This window comes from Colletes latitarsis, chromosome 4 (assembly GCF_051014445.1).
Source record: "Colletes latitarsis isolate SP2378_abdomen chromosome 4, iyColLati1, whole genome shotgun sequence".
Lineage (NCBI taxonomy): Eukaryota > Metazoa > Arthropoda > Insecta > Hymenoptera > Colletidae > Colletes > Colletes latitarsis.
Genome location: NC_135137.1, coordinates 23422061 through 23431663, shown reverse-complemented (window position 1 = coordinate 23431663; position 9603 = coordinate 23422061). Strand labels below are relative to the sequence as shown.

At 56.0% G+C, this 9603-nt stretch overlaps 2 pseudogenes; both read right to left on the bottom strand.

The window, feature by feature from the left end:
- Positions 1-270: 270 nt before the first annotated feature.
- LOC143341495 (U2 spliceosomal RNA) lies at positions 271-389 on the bottom strand (annotated as a pseudogene).
- Positions 390-7968: 7579 nt separating this feature from the next.
- On the bottom strand, positions 7969-8149 carry LOC143341562 (U2 spliceosomal RNA; annotated as a pseudogene).
- Positions 8150-9603: the final 1454 nt, after the last annotated feature.

The following is a 9603-nucleotide window of genomic DNA, read 5'->3' as shown; positions in this document are numbered from 1 at the left end:
GATGGCAATAAGGACAATTAAATTGGTCGGGGAACGGAAACTTGACGATTACCTCGTTTTCCCGGGCGACGCATCCGGATCCTTCGGCCATGCCACTAAAAACTTAGAAATAGAACAAGAAAGTCAAAGTGTAAAATAAAGTAGATAAAAGAGGAGTCAGAATATAAAAGTTAAAAGTTAAAAGTTAAAAGTCAGAAAAGTTAAATGTCAATAAATAAATAAATAAATAGATAAATAAATAAAAAGAATACTTAAATCTGATTTTCGTGTAGTTGTTGAGCCAATCCTGGCGGCACTGCAATGCTAGGCTGATTCGCGACAGAGGTGGAGCAAGCTCTAACTGCTTCGTCAATTTCCAAAAATCAGATTCAACTGATAAGAACAGATAAAAGCAGTTTTATTTCAATAAATGTTTCCCCGGGGCGGAGCCCCGGGGTCAGGTACAGAGTATACATATATATCGGTCATATGACAAAATTAATATAATTTTAAAGGGCGCAGGGACAGTCCCCTTGCGCCCTTATCGTCGTAGCACTTTCACATTTAATTATCGCACTGGGCGTCCAACTGATGCGTGTATGTAGTAGTCCGTTATGGCTCCTTCCTTGTCGGGTCATCATATGGATTTTAACCGTATATATTCACATAAATAACAGATAAATAAATAAATAAATAAGTAACAACAAGGAACAGAAATAACAATATAAAAGAGTACAGCAATTTGACGGTGTATAGGGCCGCAAAAGGAACGAAAAGAAGTATCAGTGAGCAGAACAAAGAAAAGAAGAGAAAAGAAAGAAGTATAAATATAGAATGAAATAGCATAAAATGGACTAGAATAAAGAATAACGAGATCGAATCCGGACTAGCATACCGGTAGGATAAAATTAGATAAAAAAAAGGTAAAAAAGATAGAAGAGCGTAGCATATAAAAAAATTTGTGCTGCTAGTGGCCAGATGGAACGCTCACTACTCGTCTTCTCGAGCTCGGGGCAGTCCGCTGGTGCTATTATTTCCGGCCCCTTGACCTCCACGGTCCTCTTGCACGCTAGTCAATCTTCTTGACGCCACCGCGTTCTCGTCAGCTTCGGGCGCCGCGGTCGGAGCGGGGTACTGCCGGATCCCAAAGACGTGTTCCACGTAAATGTCCCTGGACCAGGCTATGGTCTCTGTAACCATAGCCGTCTCATGGTCCTCGCGTAGAACCGTGAGACGCGCAGCGTTTTCAGGAGGGACTCGTTGTCCGGGTGCCAGGCGCCCAGGGCCCCGACGATGAACGCGTCCACGTGGACGGTGTAGCCGCGCCGGCGGAGAGCACACGCTATAGGCGCGTATTTTCGCAGTTTCTCCGCCTTGGCGTCTTCGAAGGCCATGAAGGTGTTTTCAAATGGCACGGCCACATCGACCAGGTGGACGGTCCGTGACGGCTCGTGCGTCACGACTATGTCAGGACGCAAGGCCGCCAGTTCGTCGGGGACACCCGGGACACGTCGGTCAACCCGGAGGTCGCCCGGAAGACGGGTCGCCCTCGCGAGCCTGCGGACCAAGCCGTGGTGCCGGAGCTGGCGAGCCGCCGAGTGAACGGCCGCAGTGCCCGAGCACGTGAGGAAAGCTCTCGAGCTTAAACCCGCACCGCCGACATCGTTTATCGCCCTCCCCCCAACGGATTGCTCCATTGAGTGGGAGGACATCAAGGCGCGCGCGATGAATAAAGCGCCAGTCGGCGAAGCGAGTAAATGACCCCCCACGCATGAAGTGATTGCTCACCGCATGGCGGGAGGTCACGCCGAAAACCTTCCCCTGGTCAGGTTTCCGGACCAGTGTCATTCTGTAGTGCTCAGCCACTGCCGCCCTCATCCGGCGGATTATCTCCGCCTTCGCTCCTGGTGACACCACGACCGGTTCGCCCCGCGAGGCGATCTCCACCGAGAGCTCGGCCCGACCATCGTCCCACTTCCACCGAAAACCGAAACGCGCCGCAGACCTGAGCGCGGCGGACCGCACCCGCGACCAGAATGAGGCACATCCGCTGGTTGGCCACGCGAAGTCCCCGGTCAAACGACCCGACAGGTACTCCGCGAGGTCCCCCTCTGTCGGAGGCCGACGCAGCTTGTCCCGCGCCGCTGTATCAAGGGATGCCCTTGCCAGTGATGCAACGACCGGGTCCCGTGCGTTCAGAAGCCTGAACGCATGGGCCACGGTCGTCACATCAGCCAGGTCAGCCAGCGGGAGGAGTCCGCATCCCCCCCACGAAGGGGGGATGTAAACTACCTCCGCACTGGCCCGCTGTGGCAAATTGAGCCATCCCTTGACCACGCGCCTAACAGTCTTGTCTACCTCCGCCAGTGCCGACTTCCCCACGCTGGCGCCCCGTAGCAGGAAATCCACCCGTGGAATTATAACCGATCTTAAGGTTTCCACCTTCTGCCACGGAGCTATCAGGGAGCGATCCACCGCCCCCAGGTCCCTCAGCACATCCCGGATCGTGGAGTAGGGCGTCTGGTCGATCCGAACCCCGGTGGGAATGCCCAGGTGCTCATAGGCGTCTCCGTCTCCGAGCGCTGGAACGAGTCCCTCGTTGAGGCCAAACTCGGTCCGGGCCACCGCGCCGCTTCCAAGGACGTGCAGCGTCGCGCACTTCCCCGGATTGAACGCGAGGCCCAGACTCCGCGCCGTGGCCTCTGCTGCTCCCAGTAGCCCTCTCATGCCCTCGGGGGACGTCGCGATCAATGCGATATCATCCGCGTAAGCTAGGGCTGCTACCTTAAAGCCCGCCATCTCATACCCGGCCCTCGACTCCGCGGCTTGTCGAATCACGGGTTTGATTGCCAGGTTAAAGAGTATAGGGCTCAAGGGGCAGCCCTGTCTTACTCCCGACTGCATGGGGATCCTATCAGTGAATCCTTCGGCAGTACGGACCCTCGTCGTGCAATCGGTGTATAGACACCGGACGAGGTTGACGATCGCGTGGGGGGCACCGGCACCGGCCAGCGCGTTTAAGATGGCGGCGTGGGGGACTGAACCAAAAGCATTGGAAAGGTCCAGCCACGCAACCACCACCTCCCTCCGCCGTCGCTTCGCGTCGATAAGGGCCTCCCGCAGCACGAAGTTGTGCTCAAGGCACCCCTCATACGGCAGAAAGCCCTTTTGTGCCGGGGAGAGCCGTCGATTTTGGACGGCCCAGCGGGTAAGGCGGTCGGCCATCACGGCCGCGAAGAGCTTGGGGATTTCGTCGCCCATCGCGATGGGACGCCAGTTGCTGAGGTCATCCCTCTCACCTTTCTTGTAAATCAAGATGGTATTTGACTCCTTCCACAGGGAGGGAATCAACTCCACCCGACGGCACGCATTGTATGCCGCCGTCAGGACCTCGGCTCCCGGATCGGCCCCCCTCAGGTTGGCGTAGGTGATTCCATCCGGTCCGGGGGATGATTTTTTCATCCTCCGGAGGCGGTTGAACACCTCGGCCGACCCGAAGGGCCTCTCCAGTGCCTCATTGGTTCCTTCATCCGGCTGGTCGTGGTGGAGCGCCGGGAAGTGTTCCGAACGGTCCCGAGCCGCATATATAGAACTAAAGTGCCCTTGGACAATGTCCTTGGGCACTTGGCAGTGCGGAGATTGCTCGGCTAGCACCTCCTGCACTGCCCGCTTGCGGTTCGTTCGGAACAGACGCTGTATTCGCGTGGCTTCCCGGACGTGTTCCGTCCGTGTGGAAGGAGCCCCGGTCGCTCCGTTGCAACTGGCATCCCCTCGGGGACGCACCCTCAAACTCTCCGCCGCATCCGGCCTTCCTCCTCCCCCCCCCAGTGGCCCTTGCGGCACCCCCCCTTCCACGAGCGGAACGCCTCGAACCAAAGAAGTCCGCCACAAGGGCGGCAAGGGCCTCTAAGCCCTCCGCTGTCTCCACCGCCACCTGCAGCCGCGACGATTCGCGCTCTTTCGGACGCTTCCTCGGCGCCGCCGCGTCGGCGGGGGGCAGCAATTGGCGTCCGCTCGCTCCGGGTGGGTCCGCGCCCTCTCCCTGGACGCTCCACGATTGCATCGGGATTCCGCTCCGGCCCATGTCTGAGCCCCCCACACGTCCGCTGCGTCCGCTTACCTCCGGTCACCGTCGGGTCACTCCGTGCGCACGTTCCTGGGTCGGCACCACTCCCTCTCCCCCTCGTCGCCGTCTGCCTCCGGTCCACGGCGGCGTTCCCTCTACAGACCGCAGGGGTTGCACCACTCGGGGCCGCAGTCCTTCTACAAACAGAGCCCCGGTTTGACCCGGGGGCATTAGTCGGACTGCCCCGGCTCGCGTCGGTTATATTACGGTTTAACATCCCTTGCTGGTCGTCCGAAATAAAATTGCTATTAAAATTTATGGGTGTTTAAATATCGCGTTAATTCGACGTATTTTCGAGTAAAATATAATTCGTCACCCGGTATTGTTTTTTCGGCGTACGTAAGACCAGAGGTACCTCGGTCGTCGTGTCCGCTACGCGAAAACAGTACGGGATAGAAAAACAGCCGCTCTCGGGTTTTTTTCGAGACCTCACGCGATCGATCACGTAACGCTCAATTTCGAAACGAAAGTTTCGACGCGCGTGTCTAGAGAAGGTACGACAATTTTGTATTAGACAAAGACGGACTCAAAAAACGTTCACAGCGCCGCTCTACGGAGGTTTCACCCTTCGAGCGAACATTTTGACTGTCCGTGCTCGTCCGTCACTCTTAATCTGGAACTGGCAGGGAGCACATGGGCATACGACCCCGCTCCTCGGGCATTCCATAGTTCTCGAATAGTTACGAGTCACTCGAACTTTTCGAATAAATTCTGAACGTGGAATAGGAAGGACTCGATACGAGAACGGATTGTAAAAACAATCTTTTACCGTGACTCCTTCCGTAACCCGTTCACAATTTAAATTAAAAAATCGTAAACGAGGAAAGGAATCGAATACGAGGACGGATTGTGAATCAATCTCTTCCCGTGATTCCTTTCGCAACTCGTTGTAATTCGATATAGATCAGGTCGGGTTTCGACCAGATCAAAGCGACTGTAGAATTTCGTGAATTATAATCCGAAATTCCCATTCAGCGGTGGCTATAGTCCACATCAGTCTGACATCAGACACGTATCGCTGCCATCAGAGGTCGTGTCCGAGGTTTCGAATTTGAATCTCGAACCTCTCGACTGTCGAACGGTGCAAACCCACCCTTAGGGGCCTTCGTGGCGTGCATACCCTGGGTGGTATTACCGTCCTCCAGTCGGTGTTCGGGACAATACTTGAGTTCCGGCATCCGGCGACCAGCTAGAGCGCTGTTCAATCATCGCCAGTGTGTACGGGCCCTGTGCGTAGAACCGCTCAGTATAGCGCCGTGGTGTACGCACTATAATTATAAGTCGCTGCATGCGCTGTAAAGGTGCTGCACCACACAGTGCCCGTACGCATTACGAGGACGATAAACGGCCGAGGAGCAGGTAAATAGTTGGAGCCTTGTAACCTCCCTCTGTTAACCTCTCCGGCGACAGTCGAAATTAGCAGTCGGGAAAAATCGAGATCGATTCTCGTCCCCCAAATCTGCAATCAAACGTTTCCTGATTTAAAGGAAACGTTCTCACATACAGTCCACTAGCTTAGCTGCGTAACGCGGCGGCCGAGTTCCCCGCTCGTGAGTGCGACACGCACAACCAAGAGCGCGTGAACCTTAGAGCGAGACGGACAACGTGACTCACGTTACTCGATATTTACGCATAGTCTCGTCTCTTTTGTTTCAGGATAGAGCGACGCGAACCGCCGAAAAGGAGACGGCCCATCGGCGGGGCTTTTTCTGGCTAGACGCCGGCCAGACGTCCAGGCGGTTAGAATTAAGAGTTTGTGTTTGTGTTCGTCCTGAAAGAAAAAGTGCTAAATAAACGGCTTCGTCGAAAATTCGACGAAGCGAAAAATAAACTAACGTGCAATTACTACATTTCCAACGTCCTTTCCCTCGTGATCCGGACCTCCGTTAGACGAGGCGTTCAATATTTGAAACCTCCCTATTCTAACAATAGGGCTCGTGGCCCTGTCACAGTACCTTTTTATACTGCTAAAATCTTTAGTCCTGTTGTTAAAATCAGTATTATAATTGTTACCCTTATTACTAGTTGGGCCCTGGTCCGTATTTCGGCCCCGTTCCGCCTCCACGGAGGGACCGACCATTCCCGCGCTGCCGGGGGGCATTACTCCTTCCTCCGTTGCATCCTGCTCCCCCGGCACGGGGGTCTGCAGCCCAGCCCTCTTCCTTCCTCTTCTGGGGGCCGCCACTATCCAATCTTCATTCGGTGGCGACGACGACGGGGCCGCTGTCGTTGCCTCCTCTCCTGACGACGACTCCTCGATGGCTGGGAGTCTCCTCCTTCTCCCTCTTCTTGTCGTCCCCACCCCTGGGGATGTGGGGGCGATGGTGTTGCCCCCTTTCGTCCCCCTCCCGGGCGGGAGGGACACGGCCCGGGCGCTTCTTCCTCTCCTTGGGGTGGGGCATCCTAGCGCCGCCGGAGAAGTCGTCGGCGGCGTCCTCCTCCCGGCCGCGACTGGTTCCACCGCCTGGGGGGTGCCGCGGGTCCTCCTACTGCGCCGTAATGTACCCGGGGTCTGCTGGGGGGGCTCGGTGGCGGCTCTCCTGGCTCGCGCCCTCGTCCTGGGCGCGAGTGCCGGCGGCGAGGTGGAATTGCCGCCGGCTGTCCCCCTCGGTGATGGAGTTGGGCCCCGGGTGGGCGGTGGTGTCACGACCGGTGCGGGTATTGACCCCCGGGCCACCGAGGTCGTCGTCGTGGTCGTCGTGATCGTCGTCGTCGTCGTCGTCGTGGCCGCCGTGGATGTTACGACCACCGGGGCAATCCTACCGGCCGACGACAGATTGCCGGAGTTGGTCTGGGTTAGTTGTCCGGCGGGGGGGGGGGGCGGCTGGGTGGTGGTGGTCCCCCCCACTGTCGTCGGTCCGGCCGGCGAGGGCGTCTTGGGCGTTGTCCTCTTCGTTTCCCTCGCCGTGGCTGTCGTCGTTACCCCGGTGGTGGCGGCCGGTGGCCCCCGGGTGTCCTCCGCGAAGGTGGTGGTCGGAGTCACCCTTCTGCTGCACCCCCTCGGTGCAGCCGTTGCGGGCTCGGGCTGCGACCCACTGCGTCTGGCGGCGACGGTAACAAAGTTCTTCAGTGTGGCGGTGGCGGGCTTCTTTCCCGCCACCGTCGCCGCCGTTGTCCTCCGCCCTGTCGTTGTCCTCGCCGTCGTCGTTGTGGGGGCGGAGGACTTTGAGTTACCGCGGGAGGTCGACGCCGCCACCGCTGGCACGTTTCTTCTCGCGCATGGCGGCTCGCCTCCTCGCGTGGTCGATCGATCCGTTTCGGCGGATCGCGGGGCCTCGCTTCTCGCGCCCACGCGGAGGGAGACCGTCCCCCCCCCCCCGCGGGTCCGCTGGCCGGGGATGCAGATGCGTCGCCCGGGGCGGCCGATGGTGCACCAGCGGCAGGAGGATTCGGCGCACCATTCGCGTGGCTTGCAGCGTGATGCTGCTTCACCTTCTTCAGTGCATAAGCACTGTTGTCGGTGAAGCCGCAGTCACCGCATACAAACCTACGCGTAATACCAGAATGGTGAATTTTAAGGTGTTTACCTAAATCCTCGTGCCGCCGGTACACCGCCGCTCCTCTTTGCAGCGCCGTAGTCCCTCGATGGCAGTAGGGACAGTTGAATTGGTCCGGGAACGGGAACTTAACGATTACCTCGTTTCCTCGGGCGACGCATCCGGATCCTTCGGCCATGCCTAAAACTTAGAAAATAAAACGAAAAACAGAGAGAGAGCAGAAGGAAGAGTCAAAGTGTATATAGAAAGTCAGAATAAAAGTTAAAAGTTAAAAGTTAAAAGTTAAAAGTTAAAAGTCAAAAGTCAAAAGTTAAAAGATCAATAAATAAATAAATAAATAAAATACTTAAAATCTGATTTTCGTGTAGTTATTGAGCCAATCCTGGCGGCACTGCAATGCCAGGCTGACTCGCGACAGAGGTGGAGCAAGCTCCAACTGCTCCGTCAATTTCCAAAAATCAGATTAATATTCTGACTCCCCGATGGGGAGTGTATCAGATATTAAGCTGATAAGAACAGATAAAAGCAGTTTTATTTCAATAAATGTTTCCCCGGGGCGAAGCCCCGGGGATCAGGTACAGAGTATACATATGTTTTTACAGGTCGCGTGGCTAATTATTATAATTTCAAAGTGCGCAGGGACAGTCCCCCTGCGCCCTTGTCGTCATAGTACTTTCACATTTAATATCGCACTGGGCGTCCATATGATATGTGTGTAGGGTAATCCACTTTAGTTTCCTCCTTATCAGATCCTCATACGAATTTTAACGTTGTATAAGTTGACGTGACTAGATAGCTAAAAGAAATAAATAAATATAGATAACAGTAACATAAACAAAATATAACGGAGTATAACAATTCGACGGTGTATAGGGCCGCAAAAAGACAGAAAGAAAGGAGTTATAAACAGACGAGGAGTTGTTATATAACATAAAGCAAAGTAAAATAAAGTAAAATAGCATACAGTAATCTAAGATTAGGTATTATATGGTCAAGTCGAGTGCCATGTATAGGGTGGCTTGACTAGAATATAAATAGCGACACAACAAAGAAGAGTATCGCCTCTAGAAGTGCATGCTGCAGATTGCCGTCTAGGACGCCCACTACTCGTCCTCTCGAGCTCGGGGCAGTCCGCTGGTGCTATTATTTCCGGCCCCTCGTCCCCCACGGTCCTCTTGCTCGCTAGTCAATCCTCTTAACGCCACCGCGTTCTCGTCAGCTTCGGGCGCCGCGGTCGGAGCGGGGTACTGCCGGATCCCAGAGACGTGTTCCACGTAAATGTCCCTGGACCAGGCTATGGTCTCTGATACCATGAGCCGTCTCATGGTCCTCGCGTAGAACCGTGAGACGCGCAGCGTTTTCAGGAGGGACTCGTTGTCCGGGTGCCAGGCGCCCAGGGCCCCGACGATGAACGCGTCCACGTGGACGGTGTAGCCGCGCCGGCGGAGAGCACACGCTATAGGCGCGTATTTTCGCAGTTTCTCCGCCTTGGCATCTTCGAAGGCCATGAAGGTGTTTTCAAATGGCACGGCCACATCGACCAGGTGGACGGTCCGTGACGGCTCGTGCGTCACGACTATGTCGGGACGCAAGGCCGCCAGTTCGTCGGGGACACCCGGGACACGTCGGTCAACCCTGAGGTCGCCCGGAAGACGGGTCGCCCTCGCAAGCCTGCGAACCAAGCCGTGGTGTCGGAGCTGGCGAGCCGCCGAGTGAACGCCGCAGTGCCCGAGCACGTGAGGAAGGCTCTCGAGCTTAAACCCGCATCGCCGACATCGTTTATCGCCCTCCCCCCAACGGATTGCTCCATTGAGTGGGAGGACATCAAGGCGCGCGCGATGGATAAAGCGCCAGTCGGCGAAGCGAGTAAATGACCCCCCACGCATGAAGTGATTGCTTACCGCATGGCGGGAGGTCACGCCGAAAACCTTCCCCTGGTCAGGTTTCCGGACCAGTGTCATTCTGTAGTGCTCAGCCACTGCCGCCCTCATCCGGCGGATT